This window comes from Carcharhinus amblyrhynchos, chromosome 11, assembly GCF_965287045.1.
Source record: "Carcharhinus amblyrhynchos chromosome 11, sCarAmb.v2.hapA, whole genome shotgun sequence".
In the NCBI taxonomy this organism is placed as follows: Eukaryota; Metazoa; Chordata; class Chondrichthyes; order Carcharhiniformes; family Carcharhinidae; genus Carcharhinus; species Carcharhinus amblyrhynchos.
Genome location: NC_137334.1, coordinates 86,552,079 through 86,574,564, shown reverse-complemented (window position 1 = coordinate 86,574,564; position 22,486 = coordinate 86,552,079). Strand labels below are relative to the sequence as shown.

Sequence of the window (22,486 nt, the reverse complement as noted above, 5' to 3'; positions counted from 1 at the left end):
AGGATGTGAATGCGGAAGGGAGAATGAGGGCAAGATTTTTGAAACAATGATTCTAGGCATGAGGGACTTTCATTTAAATGGATAGATTGGAGAAGATGGAGCTTGAGCTCTCTTTGGACAAGAGATGGTTGAGACGAGATTTGATAGAAGTGTTCAAAATCATAGAATATAGAAAATCTACAACACAAACAGGCCCTTCAGCCCACAAGTTGTGCCGATGATATCCATACCTACTCATCTTACCTATAACCCTCAATCCGATTAAGTCCCATGTACTCATCCAGAAGTCTCTTAAAAGATCCTATCGAATTTGCCTCCACTACCACCAATGGCAGCTAATTCCACTCACCCACCACCCTCTGAGTGAAAAACGTACCCATGATATCTCCTCTGTACCTACTCCCCAGCACCTTAAACCTGCGTCCTCTCATAGCAACCATTCTAGCCCTTGGAAAAAGCCTCTGAGAATCCACCTGATCTATACCTCTCAACATCTTATACACTTCTATCAGGTCACCTCTCATCCTTCGTCTCTCTAAGGAAAAAAGACCGAGCTCTCTTAACCTATCCTCACAAGGCATGCCACCCAATCCAGGCGACATCATGGGAGGAGTCCAGACAGAGTAAATAGGAAGAAATAGTTCCCATTGGTGGAAGGACTGAGAATTAGAGAGCACCAAGACTAATCCTAGTGCTCCAACCAATGATTCACCAGGGAGAGTGCTGATTCAAGAATTGTACAAACGTTTATTATCAATTAAAAGATATCAGCACGTTCCAATCAAAAGATGTACCTTTGATTGGTTGTACAAGACATTAGGTAAGGCTACACTTGGAACACTGTGTACAGTTCTGGTCACGCTATTATAGAAAGGATATTATTAAAGTAGAAAGAATGCTGAAAAGATTTGCTGGGATGCTACTGGGACTTGATGATTTGAATTATAATGAGAACCTGGATAGACTGGGACTTTTTTCCTTGGAGCGTAGGAAACGTAACGGTGATCTTACGAGGTCTATCAAATAATGAGAGGCATAGATCAGTTAGATAGCCAACATCTTTTCGCAAAAGCAGGGGAGTCTAAAAATAGAGGGCATAAGTTTAAGGTGAGAGAGGAGAGATATAAAAGGGTTCAGAGGGACAATTCTTTCACTCAGAGGGTGGTGAGTAACTGGAATGAGCTGCCAGAGGTAGTAGTAGAGACGGGTACAATTTTGTCTTTTAAAAAGCATTTTGAGAGTTACATTAGTAACATGGGTATAGAGGGATATGGACTAAACGGCACAATTGGTATTAGCTTAATGGTAAAAGCTGGGCAGAATGGACAAGTTGGCCGAAGGGCCTGTTTCCATGCTGTAAACCTCTCTGAAACTTTGGCATTCATGCACAATCCATCCGCCTTCCCTTGTTGCTGTTAAATGTCATTCCCTGCTTTGGCTCTTTAAGATAAACGTTTGCTTTACCAGTTCTGCGGATTAATGCAGTTTGCAAGGAGCTTTGAATAAAGAAATTACGTTCAACACATCCCATAACAAATGCGACCGCAGGAGGTGATTTCAAAAAATACACATATCAACAGCATGGGGCCCGTTTTCACATTAATTATTATTTATGATGGACCTCATTAACAGGGTTAATTCATGTGAAAAAAGGACTCATGCTGTCGCAATGTATTACTGCCTTGAACACCTGTCATAACATTGGGAACACGGGGAGTTGAGCGTGTGATCTCCGATGCCTCCTTTTTAATCCATCAGTGGTGAGGCCTAACAAAGATGACTTCAGCAGCTTGATCAATAAGAACACAGAACATAGAAAAACTACAGCACAAACAGGCCCTTCGGCCCACAAGTTGTGCCAAACACGTCCCTACCTACTAGGCTTACCTATAACCCTCTAACTTACTAAGTCCCATGTACTTATCCAAAAGTCTTTTAAAAGACCCCAACGAGTTTGCCTCCACCACCACTGCTGGCAGCCGATTCCACACACTCACCACCCTCTGAGTGAAAAACTTACCCCTGACATCTCCTCTGTACCGACTCCCCAGCACCCTCAACCTGTGTCCTCTTGTGGCAGCCATTTCAGCCCTGGGAAAAAGCCTCTAAGAATCCACTCAATCAATACCTCTCAACATCTTATGGGATTGTGAAACTTCTTACTGTGTCCACCCCAGTCCAATGCCAGCATCGCCACACCATGTTGACCGAGCATCGAGAGAGTTCCAAAGTCAGCCCCTACATACAGACGTCATGGCCCGGATTTTCACCCTCCAGTTGGGGAACATTTCCGCCTCAGGAGAAGGTGCTGGAAAAGGCGGGATGTTTATTTTTGGGGCTGGAGGGAGTGGAGGGGGAGGGAAGTGATGGGATGTGGTCTGGAGTTAGATCAGCTGAACTGGGAAGGAGATTTTAGGCACCGAAGGGGCTGCTGCATGTGGAGGGTGGATGTTTAAAAAGCCCACATTGCTCCTGAAATCATAGAATAGGAATCATAGAATCCCTACTGTGCAGAAGGAGGCCATTCAGCCCATTGAATCTGCACCAGCTCTCCAATAGACCATCTTACCCAGGCCCATCATTCCTCACCTGATCCCCATAACCCCACACATTTATCCCGCTAATCCCCTAACCAACAACACAATAGCATGGTGGTTAGCACTGCTGCCTCACAGCGCCAGGGACCCAGGTTCGATTCCTGGCTTGGGTCACTGTCGGTGTGGCGTTTGCATGTTCTCCCCATGTCTGCGTGGGTTTCCTCTACATGCTCCAGTTTCCTCTCTCAGTCCAAAGATATGCAGGTTAGATTGATTCGCCATGCTAAATTGCCACTTAGTGTTAGGGGGATTAGCTAGGGTAAATACTTAGGGTTACGGCAATAGGGGTTGGGTGGGATGGTGGTCGGTGCAGACTTGATGGGCTGAATGGCCTCATTCTGTACAGAGGAAATCTATTTAAAAAATCAATAGAATTCCTACAGTGCAGAGGGAGGCCGTTCAGCCCATTACGTCTGCACCAACCCTCCAACAGACCATCTTACCCAGGCCCACCACCCCCCACCCCATAGCTCCACATATTTATCTCGCTAATCCCTCTAACCTGCGTGTCCTTGGACACTAAAGGGCAATTTAGCCTAGTCGCTCCACCTGACCTGCACACCCTGTCACAGTCAAAATAAAAACAAAAACAAAAAAGGCCCTCCAGTCCTCCCCGCCAAACAAACATTTCGCTTGTCCCATTCATGTCACCTCATGTCTACCTTCGAGAGGTTGGCAATGCTGATTTTCGTGAATGGGGAGGAGGGAGGGGGCACCCTGTAGGTCAAAGCCCCCTTTCTCCTTACCCACTGCAGAATTAAACCCACTCTACCCCTCCCTCAACTGCCCAAATCCTCCCTGCTCGAGACCCTGGACTTACCTATTTCCTGGATTCGTTGAATGTACCAAAGAAAGTTTAGCACGCACCCAGTTTAGACAGGGGTGCCAGGCATGCTAAATATCAGGATAAAAGGATGTTTTGAAATTACTGCAAGAAATAAACCCAAATGAAACTCTGTGTCCAAATTAAATTGATTTTATAGTTAACAGCTGATGAGCTGGCTTCAATATTGACCAATCTCTTTCAAAAGTCAATCAACATTGGACACGTACTATGCCAGCGGAGATAAGCTAACATCTGTGGCATTTTTAAACAAGGGATTAAAGTCAGCCACAAAGCCACAGGGAGGAGAAAACTTTGACAATTAAACTGACTTCACATCAACCTACTCAGACCAAGTCGTGAAGTAACAACTCCGAAAAACTGCTCGCAGTAATAAACATCACTCTCTCCTCACCTCTCTTCCCTACCTCTGCCTCTCATAAACATTTCTCTTTCTCCCTCCCCTCCGTTAACTACATCATTCCCTTTACATCTCTCTTCACGTCTCTTTGCCTTTCTCTGACTCAGCCTGCCCTTTAAAGTTTAAAGTTTATTGTTGTCACAAGTAGGTTTACGTTAACACTGCAATGAAGTTACTGTGAAAATCCCCTAGTCGTCACACTCCGGCACCTGTTCAGGTTCAATGAAGGAGAATTTAGCCTGGCCAATGCACCTAACCAGCACATCTTTTGGACTGCAGGAGGAGACCAGAGCACCAAAGGAAACCCACGCAGCCATGGGAAGAATGTATAGACTCCTGCCCATCTTTACCCAAAATGGCTTCTCCAGCCCCCTTATTTTGTACCTTCAAGTTGAAAGCCCACCTTAGGCAACTGTTGACAAACAGCTAATTGCTCTATAATTTGTCAATAATGAAATAAGAATGAACCGGTTTGTTTTTAGCTAATTACGCACATTGCCTCAACTTAAACGAGACTTCTCCTCACACTGTCGCTGAAATCTTGCTGCTGTTTACACTGGCGGGATCTTATTTTCCCGCTGACGGCACACCCCAGCCTGGTGACAAGGGGTGCATTCAAAGGGAAGTCACATGGACAACAGCAGGACCATAAGATCCCATTGCCCATGAGAGATGCGTCACTTTCTACCACTGTCAAACACACCTCGGAGAGGGAAAATATCCCACCCTTTATGCCTCATCTTGAGGTAGGCTTGAGTGTCGACTCATAGTTAGTCAATATAACCGTCTGTCATTTGGAGTTAAGCTCCCTTAGACAAGGGTCCTCAGTTCTCCTCCTAGTCAAGGTTAACATTCATGTTATCTTACTATTCTGTGGCCTGAGAAGTATATAGTAATCTTATTCCCACAGCACTTTAAGAGTCTGTATTAACAATCAAACTTTAATAATATGCCTATAATTGTAAAAGTTATAAATGTCTGTGTTCTAAATTACATTTCCAGCCTTTCTAACATATCTATTAATGAATTATTTCTTATTTAATTGCCTCACAATTAAGGCTGTCTCCTTAACTAACCTGGCTGGTTTTCTGTAATACTTGTTCAGTTTTTATTCAAACAGTTCCATTTTTCAGCGGATCATTTAAAAGCCTGTTGAGCTCAGGCAGGAATTTCCTGTCTTGGGGCCTGAAAGCTTGATCAGAGGTGTAAATTTTTAGGAGGGTCTCAAAGGGGTAAAACAAGGCAGAAGCGGTGAGGTTTTGGGAGGCTAGCTGTGAGTTTTGGGCCCAGCCAGCAGAAGGCATGACTGCCAACGGTGGCACAGTGGTTAGCACTGCTGCCTCACTGCACCAGGGGCCCGGGTTCAATCCCCAGCTTGGGTCACTGTCAGTGTGGAGCTTGCATGTTCTCCCCGTGTCTGCAAGGGTTTCCATCGGGTGATCCAGTTTCTTCCCACATTCTGAAAGACGTGCTGGTTAGGTGCATTGACCTGAACAGACACCGGACTGTGGCGACGAGAGGAATTTCACAGTAACTTCATTGCAGTGTTAATGTAAGCCTTACTTGTGACTAATAAATAAACTTTACTTTTCCAAATGTCCTCAGATAATTGCAAGTGGCTAAAATTAGAGGATCACAGAATACTGCAGTGCAGAAGAGGCCTTTCGGCCCGTCAAGTCTGCATGAAAGACCCTGATCTGCCCACCTAATCCCACACACCAGCACTTGGCCCATAGCCTTGAATGTTATGCTGTGCCAAGTGCTCATTCAGGTACTTTTTAAACGATGTGAGGCATCCTGCCTTCATTACCCTCCCAGGCAGCGCATTCCAGACTGTCACCATCCTTTGGGTAAAAAAGGTTTTCCTCAAATCCCCCCTACTTTCACTTGTCCCCTCATAACTGACCCTTCAACTAAGGGGAACAGGTGCTCCCAATCCTCACTGTCTATACCTCTCATAATCTTAAACACCTCAATCAGGTTGTCCCTCAGTCTTCTCTGCTCCAAGGAAAACAACCCAAGCCTATCCAACCTCTCTTTATAACATCCGAGTGAACCACCTTTGTACCCCTTCCAGGAGCGTAGATATTTTGGGGGTTTTGGAACTGAAGAGATTACAGAGTTCCAGAGAGATGAGGCCACGAAGGTATTTGAAGACAGAATCAGAATTTTAGTACAAGATCTTTCTTGACTAGGGTCCAATGCAGGTCAGGAAGAACATGGCTGCCTGGTGAATGGGACTTACTGAGAGTGAAGACATGCCATCATGGTTTGGAGCGCTGACTTTTACGTGGGTTGTCTTCCAGCTGGGTGAAGTTGCTCAGAGTGAGGCTGTATAAGGCTCTGGTCGGACTACATTTTGAATATTGTGAGCAGTTTTGTGCCTTTTATCTAAGGAAGGATTTGCTGGCCTTGGAAAAGGTCCAGAGGAGGTTCATAAGAGTGATCCCGGCAATGAAAGGTTTGTCATATGAGGAGCGGCTGAGGACAATGGGTCTATACTTGATGGAGTTTAGTAGGGTGAGGGGGGGATCCAATTGAAACTTACAAGAATAACGAGATAGAGTGGATGTGGGGAGGATATTTCCAGTAGTGCGAGAGACTAGAACGTGAGAGCACAACCTCAGAATGAAGGGATCCCCCTTTACAACTGAGATGAGGAGGAATTTCTTTAGCCAGAGGATGGTGAATCTGTGGAACTCATTGTCACAGAGGGCTGTGGGGGTTAGGTCATTGAGTATCTTAAAGACAGAGATAGATAGGTTCTTGATCAATAAGGTTTATGGAGAGAAGGCAGGAGAATGGGAAAGAGAATCTTATCAGTCATGATTAAATGGCGGAGCAGATTCGATGGGCCGAATGATCTAACTCTGCTCCTATATCTGTGGCCTTATGGTTTCTTACTCAGTGAGTGACATGAACGCAGTCTGTGGCAAGAATTTGATGTTGCTCAGGCAGAAATGCCACCCAACCAGAAGTGTGTAAAATCGCGCAAGAACATGTCAGGTGCATGTTCTATCATCATCAAGCTCTTGTACGATATTTCAGTGTGACGGGTACAGGCGCGATTCAGAAACTCACCTGTCAACAGTCAACAAGCCAATTTAAACTAATTAAACTGCGATTGACTGGGATTTTACATTGCCTGTCTGCTTTTATATTTGCCAGGTGAACTCATTAATCAGATGGCCTTTAAGATTTTTTTATTCATTCAGAGGACATGGGCATCGCTGGCTGGCCAGCATTTATTGCCCAGCCCTAGTTGCCCTTGAGAAGGAGGTAGTGAGCTGCCTTCTTGAATCACTGCAGTCCACATGCTGTGGGTTGACCCACTATGCCATTAGGGAGGAAATTCCAGGATTTTGACCCAGCGACTGCAAAGGAACGGCGGTATATTTCCAAGTCAGGATGGTGAGTGGCTTGAAGGGGAACTTGCAGGCTGTGGTGTTCCCATGTACCTGCTGACCTTGTCCTTTGAAGATTTCATGGGTTTGGAAGGTTTTATTAAAGGATCTTTGGTGAATTGTTGCAATGCAACTTGTAGATAGTATACCCTGCCACTCGGGCATGGATGTTTGTGGATGTGGTGCCAATCAAGTGGGCTGTTTTGTCCTGGATAGGTCAAACTTCTTGAGTGCTGTTGGAACTGCACCCATCCAGGCAAGTGGGGGGTATTCCAACACATTCCTGACTTGTGCCTTGTAGATGGTGGATAGGCTTTGGGAGTCAGGAGGTGAGTTACTCACTGCAGAATTCCTAACCTCTGACCTGTTGTTGTAGCCACTGTGTTTGTGTGGTGAGTCCAATTGAGTTTCTGCTCAATGTAACCCCAAGGATGTTGAACGTGGGGGATTCAGTGATGGTTATACCATTGAATGTCAAGGGGCTGTGGTTTTAGCTTCAACCTCGATTTATTTATTTATTGTTTTTATTCCAATTCAATCCAATCAAATCCAATTCAGAGTCTCAACAAGTTGGGACATTCCCGATCCAAGCTGACAAGACAGGGCTCTCACCTCCTGCCTTGGGCTTGATCTACATGACCCAAGCTGATTGGAGTAGGTGTAGCTCCTCCTCCAAGGCTTGATCTCATTTGCATCTTAGCCAAAAGGCCGAGATGTCGCTTTAAAAAAATTGCTTCAAATGAAGCTAAAATGTAACCTAATGACTTCAACCAAGTACAGCATGTCGATACTACACTTGATCTGAGCCAAAAGGCCGAGAAGCGATTTTTATGACAGGATGAGAGGTTAGGGCTCAAATAAAACTAACAAATGTGTCTGGCTTTTGACAGACTCTGCATTGATCAAGGGCCTGCTTTTTTGTTAAGCTTGTTACATTCTTATTAACACTTTTTGTTTAAAGCAAACCATCACCGCGCTGTCTTTAAGTTGTACACATGTCTTTGTTTTTGTAATTCGGGGGTTGTTTTCAGTCTGCTGCTTTTGAGCTTTGATGTTCCCAGGCCTTTTTTTTGGGATCCCTGCGATTGTGACTGTTTCTAAACAAAAACTTGTCGAAACATTTTAAAACTTGCAGCAATTCATTTATGGGCGATTCTGTCTATTTTAAATTCGGCAGGTCACTTTCTCTCTTTTTTTTACTGTTTTCTGCAATTTCTGTTGAGGTTGAAGTCTTGACACAGAATCACAGAGTTGTTCTGGCGCAGAAGGAGTTCATCTGGCCCATCGTATCTGCACCGGTTCTCCAAACGAGCATCATGACTCAGTCCCATTCCCTTGCCTTTACCTTAGGGTGGCACGTGGCATAGTGGTTAGCACTGCTGCCTCACAGTGCCAGGAATCTGGGTTCAATTCCTGGCTTGGGTCAATGCCTGTGCGGAGTCTGCATGTTCTCCCCATGTCTGCGTGGGTTTCCTCCGGGTGCTCCGGTTTCCTCCCAGACTCCAAAGATGTGCAGGTTAGGTGAATTGACAATGCCAAATTCTCCCTCAGTGTACCTGAGCAGGTGCTGGAGTGTGGTGGCTAGGGGATTTTCATCGTAACTTTATTGCAGTGTTAATGTAAGTCTGCTTGTGACTAATAAATAAAACTTTAAACTTTTTAAAAAATCTCCAAAGCCTTCTTGAATGCCTTGATTGAATCTGCCTCCACCACCCTTCCGGGCAGTGCACACCACACCCATAGCACTCACTGTGTGTAAAAGTTTTTTCTCGGATCATATTTGCCTATTTTGCAAATCATCTTTAACCTGTGCCCTCTTGTTGTCGATCCTTTTATGAGTGGGAACAGTTTCTCCCTATCTACTCTGTCCGTCTCCTCATGATTTTGAACATCTCTCACAAATCTCCTCTCAGCATTTTTCTCTCCCAGAAGGACAGCCCAACCTTTTCCAATCTCTCCTCGTAACTGAAGTTTCTCATCCCTGGAACTATTCTTGCAAACCTCCTCTGAATCTCTCCAAAGCATTTATTTCCTTCCTATAGCATGGCACCCAGAACTGTGCACAATATTCTGAGGTCTAACTAATGTTTTGTCTAAGTTCAACATGACCTCCTTGCTCTTATACTCAATGTCCCCATTAATAAACCCCAGAATACTACATGCTTTATTAATTGCTCTCCACCTGTTCTGCCACTTTCAGTGATCTCTGTACTGATACACTCAGGTCCTGCACCTTCTTAAGAATTTTACCCCTTATTTTAAATGTTGTCTCTCCACGTTCTTCCTACCAAAATGCATCACCTTACACTTCTCCACACTGAACTTCATCTGCCACCTAACTGCCTACTCCACCAATTTGTCTGTGTCCTTTTGAAGTTCTACACTGTTCTGTTCACAGTACTTCCAGGTTTTGTGTCATTCACAAACTTTCAAATAGGCCCCTGCCACTAAGATCCAGATCATTAACACACATCAGGAAAAGCAAGTGTCCCAATGCCAACCACTACAAACCTTTCTCCAGCCTGAAAAATATCCATTGACCATTACTCTCGGCCAATTTTGTAACTCTGTTGCCACTCCCTTTTATTCCATGAGCTATAACTTTTCTCACAAGTCTGTTGCGTGGCATTGTTTTGAAAGCCTTTTGAAAGTCCATGTACACCTCATCAACTGCATTACCCTCATCAACCTTCTCTGTCACCTCCTCAAAAAATTCCAGCAAGTTAATTAAACACAACTTCCCCTTTAGAAATCCATGCTGGCTTTTCCTAATTAACTTACTTTTTTTCCATGTAACTACTAATTCTATCCAGAATAATGGTTTCAAGAAGCTTGCCTACCACTGATATTAAAATGAACAGCCTGTAATTGCTGGGGCTACCCTTTTGAACAAGAGCGTAACATTTGCGATTCTCCAGCCCTCTCACACCTCCCCCAAGCCTCAAAAAGACTGGAAGGATACAAGCAGCACCCCTGCAATTTCCATTCTCACTTCTGTCGATTATTTTTGGATACGTCTCATCTGGTCCTGGTATCTTGTCAACTTGCAGTACCACGGTCTATTCAATAAGTTCTCCTTTTCAATTTTGAACCATTTTAGGGACAAAAGTTTCCTCATCTGTCACCATGTTCTGGGGAGCACTTGGTCCTTGGTAAAGATGGATGCAAAGTATTCATTCAATACCCCAGTCATGCTCCCAGCCTTCATATGTAAACTCCCTTTTGGTCCCTAATTGGCATTCCCATTTTTACCACCCTGTTAGTATTCATGTGCCGATAAAAGACTTTTGGATTCCCTTTTATGTTGGCTGCCAGTCTATTCTCATAATCCTTGTTCGCTTCTGTAATTCACCACCCCTGTGAACCTTCTGCACTCCTCTTGATTCTCAATTGCATTTCCTAACTGATGCCTATCAAAAGCATGCTTTTCCTTTTTTGTCTTGACTCTATTTTTTCATTGAGTAGCTCTGGATTTATTTGCTCTACCCACACACCCCCTCCGCACACTGCTTTCCCCCCTTCCCCTCCTCCCGGGCATGATGCCCCCAACCCCCCACCCCACCCAAGTGATATACTTACCAGAGGGGTCCATTCACCAGGTGCATGCCTTGGGAGACCAGTCCAGTTTCATGCTGGTCTGCCCTCTCATTGACGTGAATGGACTTCCTTGCAGGGTCATGGGGATGGATGATTCAGCTGTAGAAACTTGATATTGATAAGCTAAAGGACATTATCACTGGCAGGAGGACAATTGTGTGATACTTTTATAACAATGTAAGACATCGTTTGGATGGCAAGGTGGCACAATGGTTAGTACTGCTGCCTCAGAGCTCCAGGGATCCTTGACTTGGGTCACTCTCTGTGTGGAGCTTGCACATTCTCCCCATGTCTGCGTGGGTTTCCTCCAGGTGCTCCTGTTTCTTCCCACAGTCCAAAGATGCATAGGTTAGGTTGATTGGCCATGCTAAATTGCCCTGTAGTGTCATAGGATGTGTAGGTTAGAGGGATTAGTCGGGGTAAATGTGTAGGGTTGTGTGGAAAGGGCCTGAAGTGGGATTATTGTCAGTGCAGACTTAATGAGCCAAATGGCTTCCATCTGTAGTGTAGAAATCCTATGACATACAGTGAGATTTTCAGTTCTCATTACCGAACCCACCCAATGAAAAAGAGGAGAGAAATTCCCAGCCATGGAACTAAGTTTCAGATGAGTCATTGCTTATCTAAATGGTGGAACAAGAGGCTGAATGGACAATGTTTAGACTCTAATCCATTCCCTAGAATCATAGAAACAGAAGATAGGAGCAGGAGGAGGCCATTTGGCCCTTCGAGCCTTCATTATGCTCATGGCTGATCATCCAATTCAATAGCCCAATCCCGCCGTTTCCCCAAAACCTTTGATCCCATTCGTCCCAAGTGCAATATCCAGCCGCCTCTTGAATACATTCAATGTTTTGGAATCAACTGCTTCCTGTGGTAATGAATTCCAAAGGCTCCCCACTCAGGGTAAAGAAATGTCTCCTCACCTCCGTCCTAAATGGTCTACCCTGAATCCTCAGACTCAGGATAGACCCATGTCCCCATTCCAGAGGAGAAGAGTAATTCAGTCTAACTTGGCCAATGAGAACCTACCTGTTTCATACACGTCCAACTTTTATTGTCCATTAAAATCGTTACGTGCCTGAATGACTGAACTGCTAATGCTGGTGTACTAAATTTCCTTTTTATTATTTTAATAGGTTTGTGAAGCTGCTTGTTTTAAGTGATTCAATACATCCATTAAAATAATAGAATAAGGGATGCTGCATGAACACAATGAACGTCTCGATGTCAATAGTTGCATGCCTTAATTAAGAGAAATGAATTCATTAGCAGAAAAATGGTTAACAGACAGAAACATAAAATTTGCTTATTCCATCTAAGAGACTTATCAACAATAATGTTAAAAGAAGATAAACTGTTACTTGACAAAGAAATCAGACTTAATAGTGAGACATTTAAATAAGGTAATTAGGGATTCTGGCCCTGGCTGACCATCTGTGGAGTTTTCACGTTCTCCCTGTGACTGCGTAGGTTTCCTCCGGGCACATGTTGGGGGAATTGGCCATACTGAATTGCCCCTCAGTGTTCCAAGGTACGTAGGTTAGATGGATTGGCCGTGGTAAATGTGTGGGCTTACAGGAATAGAGTGGGGGGAGAGGGCCTGCGTAGGATACTCTGTCAGAGAATCGGTGCAAACTCAATGGGCCAAATGGTCTCCTTCTGCACTGTAGGGATTCTATGATTCCATGATTTCCACTCTCTATGTTGGCTAAATTGACTCCAATTGAGAGTGCTGTTGAATCAATTCTTTGCTGTGTTATTCATAAGTATTAATTGTATAACTTTTAAACCTGACAATTTTATATCATCACTTGACAATTTCAATTGCTTTATCCTTTTACCTTGGCATCCTGACACCAATCTATTGAAATCAAAGGAGAAACATGATCACATTAATGGGAACAATGATGGTCTTAATGATTTCCTATGTTCCAAAAAGGATGGCCCTTCAACTGTTCCCGATTGGCTATCTAGCATTTTGGGACACCTGACACTTGTGAAATGCTGATATAAACACAAGTTCTATCTCTCTGTCGAACGACTGGCCGATCCCTGTGACATCTGTATTATTCCAACAAAGCCCGAAAATAAAAGCAAAATACTGCAGGTGCTGGAAGCCTGGAATTAAAATAGAAAGTGCTGGAAAACCTCACCCAGCGCCTCTGAGGAGAGAAACAGAGTTATAACTCTTCTTTAAAACCTGAAGAATTTTAGTTCTGAAGAAGAATCATATCCAATTTGGTACACACATTTGTCTATACTGTTATTGAATCCTTACAGTGCACAATGAGGCCATTTGGCCCATTGAGCCTGCAACGACAACAATCCCACCCAGGCCCTATCCTCGTAACCCCTTGTATTTACCCTGCTAGTACCCCTGAAACTAAGGGGCAATTTTATCGTGGCCAATGCTCCTAACCTGCATTTCTTTGGAGTGTGGGAGAATACCTGGAGGAAACCCACGCAGACATGGGGAGAACTCCATAAAGACAGACACCCGAGGCCAGAATTGAACCCGGGTCTCTGGTGTTGTGAGGTAGACACGCTAACCACCGTGCCATGGTGCTGCCCTGTCATTAATGGTACACAGAATGCTTACCAGGAGACCCCAAAGTGCTTTACAACCAAGTAAAGTACTTTAGAATGTGAGTGGCTGCTTTGATAGGGGAAATGAACCAGCCGCACAGTCAGCTCAGACAGACAGCAATATGAAAATGATGGGATAACCTGTTTGAAATGTTGGATGAGGGATAAATATTGGCCAGGACCCTGGAGAGGGTCTCTGCTGTTCTTTGAATGGTGCCACGCGATCTCGTCCATCCACCTGAGGGTGCAGGTTGTGTAATGTTTGATCCAAAAGGTGACACCTTGGTAAATACCAGCTTAGAGTTGGTGCTGAAACCTTCACAGTGAGACTTGATTCCCACAACCTACTGACTCAGACACTCAAGTGCTATCTACTGACCTGTCAATATCATGAAGGCCCCCACCTTCTCAACTTTGTCCCTGATTTGAAGTGTGCTGATCCTCAGGTTAAATCACCGCCAGTCAGCTTTTTCCCCGATCAAAGGGGAGAGCAGCCCAGGGTCATCTGGTACTCTGGTGACTTTTTAAATATCCTTACACCATACATTGTCTTCATGAGCTACTGTGTAGGTTAGATGGATTAGCCATGGGAAATGTGTGGGGTTATGGGGATAGGGTGGGGGAAAGGACCTAGGTGAAATAATCTGTCAGAGGGTCAGTGCTGACCCAGTGGGTCGAATGTCCTCTTTTACATTGCAGGGATTCTATGACTCTGTGAAATCAAGCAGGAGTATGCCATTACAGGTGACGTAGTAGCACAATGGTTAGCACTGAGGCCTCACAGTGCCAGGGACCCGGTTTCAATTCTGGTTTTGGGTCCCTGTCTGTGTGGAGTTTGCACGTTCTCCCCACATCTATGTAGGTTTCCTCCGGGTGCTCTGGTTTCCTCCACACTCCTAAGATGTGCGAGTTAAGTTGATTGGCCATGCTAAATTGAGCCTTAGCATCAAGGGGGATTAGCAGGGTAAATGCGTGTGATAATGGGGATAGGGCCTGAGTGGGATTGCTGTCAGTGCAGGCTCAATGGGCCAAATGATCTATCCCATTTGGCCCCTTGAGTCTGCTCTACCATTCAATATGATCAGGTCTTAACCTCTATCTCAATGCCACATTGCCACACTCTCCCCATAGCCCATAATGCCTTTGTCCTCTCGTAATCTAATTCCTTCTTAAATATTTTCAGTGACCTGACCTCTACAGCCTTCTGTGGTAGAGAGTTCTACACTTCACCACTCTCAGAATGAAGAAGTTTTTCTTCAACTCAGTGCTCAGTGCCCGACACTGCAGACTGACTTTGTCATCCCTTGTTCTAGACTACCTGAGAATAGTGTCTAAAGAACCCCTACAGTGCAAAAAGAGGCCATGCGGCCCATCAAATTGCACTGTTCTAAAAGATCATCCCAGCCAAGTCTTCCCCTCCACCCTAGCCTCATGACTATGCACATTTGAAGTTTGCTACCGCAGAAAACAGTTGAGGCCAAAATATTACGTGTTTTCAAGAATGTGTAAGATTTTCTTTCTGTGTAGGAGACTGAGGGGTGATCTTATAGAGGTCTATAAAATAATGAGGGGCACAGATCAGCTACATAGTCAATACCTTTTCCCAAAGGTAGGAGAGTCTAAAACTTTCGGGCATTGGTTTATGGTGAAAGGGGAGAGATATAAAAATGTCCAGAGGGGCAATTTTTTTCACACAGAGAGTGGTGAGTGTCTGGAACAAGCTGCCAGAGATAGTCATAGAGGCGGGTACAATTTTGTCTTTTAAAAAGCATTTAGATAGTTACATGGGTATGATGGGTATAGAGGCATATGGGCCAAATGCGGGCAATTAGGATTAGCTTAGGGGTTTTGAAAAAAAGAGTGGCGTTGACAAGTTGGGCCAAAGGGTCTATTTCTGTGCTGTAAACCTCTATGACTCTGTGATATAGTTCTCAGGGCAAAGAATATGGAGGAACGGAGGGATCAGGCTGTTTAGTTGGATGATCAGCCATGATCATAATGAATGGGGCAGCAGGCTTGAATGGCTGAATGGCCTAGTACTGGTCCTATTTTTGATGTTCCTATTTACCATGATGAATCCACCTAACCTACACATCTTGGGACACGAAGGGTCAATTTAGCATGGCCAATGCACCTAACCAGCACACCTTTAGGACTGAGAGAGGAAACCAGAGCACCTGGAGGCAACCCACACAGACATGGGGAGAATGTGCAAACTCCACACAGTCACCCGAGGCCGGAATTGAACCTGGGTCCCTGGCGCTGTGAGGCAGCAGCGCTAACTGCTGTGCCACCTTGCTACTCTGCCGTGTTTCCCTACATTACTATACTTCATTTAGTAGAAGTACTTCATTAGTTGTGAAGTAGTTTGGAACATGCTGAGGTCACAAATGGTGCCATGCAAATGAAAGCTGTTTTCCTTTCTTTCTGTCAAATTAATCCCCCCACCCCTTCGTACCCCCAATTTGTCCAACTGGAAGAAAATTTTCATGTCCTTGATATCTTTTAGCCATGAAGTTAAACCTATTTTGCGGGCACTGTATTCAGAACCCCTCTGACTGTCAGATTTTGTGTAAATGAATGTGGCCTCCGACTGGAACTCTGTGCACCGAGAACTTCACAAAGCGAAGTTTCCAGGATTACAGCAGTGGTGACACTTCACAAGCGCGGCATCGGCTGTGAGGCCCTGGAACGTTGCCGGGCTCTGATAAGCATCAAATCTTTCCCTTTCCTTTGGTTGGCAGCATAATGGCAAAGTCGCGGATCAGTGAAAGAATATTTGGCATCTGATGCTGTTCTGTGAGCTTTCACGTCATCAGAATTTGATGGCTGAAAGGCTTCCAGCTGGGGGCATAGTATTGACTCAAAATTGCTTGCTGGAAAGACAAAACCTAAAATATCTCCCAGATGTGAAGGCGTGGAGTACCTGTAGTTCACAGTTAGAGCAACTGCTTCAATCCACAGCTAATCGTTCTCTTCTCCCAGTAAGCAAAGAAAACAATTAAGAAGTTCATTATTTACAGGCCATTACTTATTTTTGATTTGATTTGATTTATTATTGTCACATTTATTAACATACAGCGAAAAGTATTGTTCCTTGCGTGCTATACGGACGCATTTGTAGAGAAGGGTAGGAGAGGGTACAGAATGTTGTGTTATAGTCATAGAGTCACAGAGAAAAGATCAACTTAATATAAGGGGCATCCATTCAAATGTCCAATGGCAGCCAGGGAGACATTGTTCTTAAGTTGGTTTATGGTGACATCATAGCACAGTTCTCAGCACTGCTGCCTCACAGTGCCAAGGACCCGGGTTCCATTCCTGGGTTGGGTCCGTGTGGAGTTTGCACATTCTCCCCGTGTCTGCGTGGATTCCCTCTGGGTGCTCTGGTTTCCTCCCACAGTCCAAAGACATGTGGGTTAGGTGCGTTGGCAGTGCTAAGTTCTCCTTCTGTGTACCAGGACTGTGGCGAGTAGGGGGATTTTCACAGTAACTTCATTGCAGTGTGAATGTAAGCTTACTTGTGACTGATAAATAAAATTTTACTTTACTTTCTTGGCATGTGACCTCAGGCTTTTGTATCATTGTCACATCTGAAAGCAATTGATTATGTGAAGTGCTTTGATTTGACTTATTATTGTCACATGTATTAATATACAGTGAAAAGTATTGTTTCTCATGCACTAGACATGCAAAGCATATCATTCATAGAGAAGGATATGAGGGGGTGCAGAATGTAGTGTTATAGTCATGGAGAAAGATCAACTTAATGCAAGTTAGGTCCATTCGAAAGCCTGACAGTAGCAGGGATGAAGCTGTTCTTGAGTCGGTTGGTACGCGACTTTAGACTTTGTATCATTTTCCCCACAAGAGAAGGTGGAAGAGAGAATGTCCGAGGTGTGTGTAGTCCTTAATTATGCTGGCAGCTTTCCCAAGGCAGCGGGAAGTACAGACAGAGTCAGTGGATGGGAGGCTGGTTTATGGAATCACACAGTATTGATGGAGACCATGCTGCCCATTCTATATCTGCCAGCATTTTGAAATAGCTTTCTGACAAGTTCCACTTCCTCCTTCTGCTCTTTCTCTGCAGTCCTTCAATTAGATGAATTTCAATTTGAAAGTTACTGCAGGTAAACGACCTCAAATCCAGCAACTGGAGGACTAGAAAAGAAGTATGCAGGTGCAACATAAAATTAAAAAAAAAAGGCAAACGGAATCTTGGCACTTATGCAAAAGGACTGGATTTTAAAAGTAGCATTGTTGCAAATATATAAGGCATTTGGTAAGACCATACCTGGACTATTGTGTCCACTTTTGGTTTCCTTACTTGAGGAGGGATGTGGTGGCACTGGAGGTTATTCAGTGGAGCTTCACCAGATTGATTCTAGGGGTGAAAGGACTATCGTACAAGAAGTTTGATTGGCCTAGTGCTCATGTCGTTAGTGTGTACTTAAACTGGACCAGATGCTGGGCAAGACGACAGCTCAGTGACTATCGCTGTTTGCTGTGCAGACACATGGATTTGGGTCAGTGTCTGTGGGAGTTTGCGCATTCTCCCCGTGCTTGCGTGGGTTTTCTCCGGGTGCTCCGGTTTCCTCCCACACCCCCAAAGATGTGCTCTTAGGCTGATTGGAAGTAATAAATTGTCCCTAAATTAGTTTCCCTCAATGTGGATTGCCATAAAACAATAGATAAGGGTCATGGGTGGAGCGGGGGGACTGGTAATGTTAAAATGGCGGCGCGGGCTCGTTGGGCCGAAGGGCCTGTTTCCCGGGCTGTTTTTGTTCTTTATTCAAAAGAATGTGGGAGGATCGAACCGAGATACATGAAATGCTAAAGGTGGATTGATAAGGTGGATGTTGGACAGATGTTCCTCCTTGTGGGACAGTCTGGAACAAGAGACCACAGATATCGGGTGAGAGGAGGTAGGTTCAAAATTCAGAGGGTTTGTGAGTCTGTGGAACTCACTGCCCCAGAGTGTGGTGGTGGTTGAATCAATCAACAGATTCAAAAAAGAGGTTGATGAAAAGTTGGATAGAGGACTATGGGGAGCAGGCAGGAAAGTGAAATTGAGATCAGGGTAAGATCAGCCATGATCATGTTAAATGGGGGAGGGGGCTCGAAGGGCTAAATTGCTTCCACTTCATAAAATCATGGAATCCCTACAGTACAGAAGGAGGCCATTTGTCCTATTGAGTCTGTACCGATCATAATCCCATCCAAGCCCCATTACCGCACCCCACGCATTTAGCCTGCTAATCCCCCGAAACTAGGGTCAATTTAGCATGGCCAATCAACCTAACCTGCATGTCTTTAGACTGCGGGAGAAAACTGGACCACCCAGAGGGAACCACGCAGATTTGGGAAGAAAGTACAAACTTAGCACTGACAGTGTCGCAAGCCTGGAATTAAATCTGGGTCCCAGGCACCGTGAGGCAGCAGTGCTAACCACTGCACCACCGGGCCATCCTAATCATTGTGCTGGTCTTGCTCCTAATTCCTATGTTTGTATGTGGGGCCTTGTCAGATTTGGAATATGCTGGAGTTCGGGCTGAGTGGTTCAGGCTGTGAGCAGTTTGGGTCAAGCGGAGGTAGCTGGTGCCAAAGTGGCCTGGATAGACTGACCCATGAAGCCTCAAACCTAATCTGAAGCCACACCATGCTCATGTGGTTTCTAGCTGTATTGTCCAGAGGAGATTTTTATTTCAATTTCTTTTGATTAAAATTGATGCTTGGAACATTATAAAACTGCTCAGTTTTTGGTCAACTCTAATGTTTGGGTACCTGCATTGACTGTCTTGCCACCACCTTCTCAATCAGGGAATTCCTGCTGCCTTTAAATAAATAATAGCTCATGGAGCATCTTAGATACAACAAATTGGTTCAGTATCAATGCAGATTACAGCAATTTGGGGGAAACCAGCCCAACATCCACAACAAGGGATTTAATGGGATTGAGGGTTATAGATAGGTCTGGTAGGTAGGGATATGATCAGTGCAACTTGTGGGCCGAAGGGCCTGTTTGTGCTTTAGTGTTCTAAGTTCTAACTTAATAAAGTATCTCTCACTTTATTATTAATATTGCCTATATTAAAAAACAATTACCTTGAATTTTGTGGTAATAATTAGTCAGACGGAAAGTATCACAGTGTCTCGTGCAGTCTCCATGGATTAGCAGAAACAGTATCGTTCAGTGGTTAGGAGAATATCCAAGAATGGATCAATGACTATTTTGATCACTTCACAAACATTCTAATTTTGATATTGTGGTTATAGAATAAGGACTTATTAATTTGTTTGTCATTGATAATCTGACTCATTGAAATGTGTTTTTTTTTGAGTTCTCGTACACTGGGCGAGTGAAAACCAGGCATGAAGGAGAATGTCAAAGTCTTGGAAAGGATGTGAATGGGACATAGTAGAATGGTAGCAGAGATAATGCAGTCAGTTTTCCAGTTCTGCCCACGGTGGGAATCATTGCGGGTGGGTCGGAAAATTTGATGGAGTATTTAAATGTCCGTTGACTTGGAGCCCCAGTGGTGGGGCGGGGAAGACACAGGGGTTAGGGAAGTGGGGGTAAGATGCTCTTTCAGAGAGTCAGTGCTGACTCAAGGGGCCAAATGGCCTCCTTCTGCACTGTAAGATTCGATGATTCTAGATTACTTAGGTAAGATGCTCTTTTAGAGGGTCAGTGCTGACTCAATGGGCCAAAAGGCCTCTTTCGGCACTGTAGGAATTCTACAGTGAGACACCTTGGCTGGATGGATTCATTCATTGCCACATGGTTCAATGATTTGGAACTCAAGCAGCAGTTCAGGTAGAGTTAGAAGACACTGGACCAGAGTGGAAAAACATCATTTTTATTCCCATCCTGTCCTTATTTTTATCTTTCAGGCATTTAGAGAGGCAAGAACTGATTAGGGACAGTCAGCATGGCTTTGAGAGTAGAAAATCATTTGTCACAAATTTGACTGAGTTTTTTTGATGGGGTAACCAAGAAGGTAGATGAGGGCAGTGCAGCTGATGTTGAAGGCCATAACCTAGTGAGGGAAGGTGATAGCCTAGTAGTATTAGTGCAAGACTACTAATCCAGAAACTCAGCCAATGTTCTGGGGACCCAGGTTCAAGTTTCACCATCACAGTTGGCGGAATTTGAATTCAATACAAAATGTCAGGGATTAAGAATCGACTGATGGCCATGAAACCAATATTAATTGTCAGTGGAAAAACCCATTTGGTTCACTAATGGGCTTTAGGAAAGGAAGTCTGCTGTCCTTACCTGGTCTAGCCTACATAAGCTACATGAGCAATGTGGTTGACGTTCAACTGCCCTCCGAGGGCAAGAAGAGATGGGCAATAAATAAATGCTGGCCAGCCAGCGGTGTCCATGTCCCATAAATGAATAAACATGGATTCATTGTTTTGAGTTATGAGGAGAGGCTGGATAGACTGGGACTTTTTCCTCTGGCGTGTAGAAGGCTGAGGAGTAATTTTATAGAGTTCTATAAAAAATGAGGGGCATAGATCAGCTAGTTAGTCAACATCTTTTCCCAAAGATAGGGGAGTCTAAAACTAGAGGGCATAGGTTTAAGGTGAGAGGGGAGAAATACAAAAGTGTCCAGTGGGCATTTTTTTTTTACACAAAGGGTGGTAATTGTCTGGAACAAGCTGCCAGAGATAGTTGTAAATATGGTACAATTTTGTCTTTTAAAAGTCATTTAGACAGTTACATGGGTATAGAGGGATATGGGCCAAACACAGGCAATTGGGACTTGCTTAGTGGTTAGAAAAAGGAGTGGCATGGACAAGGTGGGCCAGTGGGCCTGTTTCCATGCTGTAAACCTCTATGACTCTTTTCATTATAATTTCCTTTGCTCATATTTATAATAGGAGCTGTCTGTCTAAACTTACTATGCTGTTTCCAGTGATGATGCTCACTGCTCCCAGTGGCTAATAAATGTAACGACAGAATAAAGAATATGTATCGATAGTTTCCATTGTAGATTGTAAGGGGTTGAAGAATATAGCGTGATAGAGTTTTGCAGCAAAAAAGAGGCCCTTCAGCCCATCATGTTTGCACCAATCATCAAGCACCAATTTATTCTAAAAACAGAATACTACAAATGCCCAAATTACCCAGGTAATTATTGGCTGGTGAGCTTGAGGCCAATGATCGTGAAATTGTTGGAGGAGATTATGAGGGATATGATCTATACACGTTTGGAACCGAGTCATTGCATTAGTGACAGATAGCGTGGTTTTGTACGAGGGAGGTCAAGTCTCACAAAGTTGATTGAGCTTTTTGAGGAGGTGACAAAAATGATTAATGAGGGAAGGGCCGTGGATGTTGTCTACATGGACTTTAGTAAAGCATTTGACAAGGTTCCTCATGGCAGGCTGGTGCAAAAGATTAAATCACATGGGATCTTGGGTGAACTAGCCAGATGGATTGAAAACTGGTTTGGCCATAGAAGACAGAGGGTAGCAGTGGAAGGGTGTTTTTCTGAATGGAGGTCTGTAACTAATGGTGTTCTGCAAGGATCAGGGTTGGGACCACTGTTGTTTGTAATATACATCAGTGATTTGAAAGAAAACATAGCTGGTCTGATTAGCAAGTTTGTGGATGATACTAAGATTGGCGGAGTTGCAGATAGTGATGAAGATGGTCAGAGAATACAGCAGGATATAGATAGGCTGGAAAATTGGGTGGAAAAATGGCAGATGGAATTTAAACCGGACAAATGTGTGCTAATGCATTTTAGTAGATCCAATTCAGGTGAGAGCTATAAAGTAAATGTCAGAACTATCAGAGAGATTTGTGAGTACAGGTCCATAGATCCTTAAAAGTGGCAGCACAGGTGGAAAAGGTAGTGAAGAAAGCATATGGTATGCTTGCCTTCATCGGCCAGGGCATCAAGTACAAAAGTTGGCAAATTACGTCACAGTTATATAAAACGTTGCTTAGGCCACATTTGAAATACTGTGTTCAATTCTGGCTACCGCATTACCAGAAGGATGTGGAGGCTTTGGAGGGAGTATGGAAAAGGTTTACAAG

General features: G+C 44.2%; 1 protein-coding gene and 1 non-coding gene across 2 annotated transcripts in view; one reads left to right on the top strand and one right to left on the bottom strand.

Annotated features, from left to right (window-relative positions):
- Positions 1 to 22,486, top strand: part of LOC145349767 (contactin-associated protein-like 5) — an 803,770-nt gene that overhangs the window by 283,971 nt on the left and 497,313 nt on the right. The gene's annotated exons all lie outside the window — the stretch shown is intronic.
- On the bottom strand, positions 7,878 to 8,071 carry LOC145350417 (U2 spliceosomal RNA). The gene has a single exon (XR_013888198.1). It is a non-coding gene; the product is annotated as a U2 spliceosomal RNA (small nuclear RNA).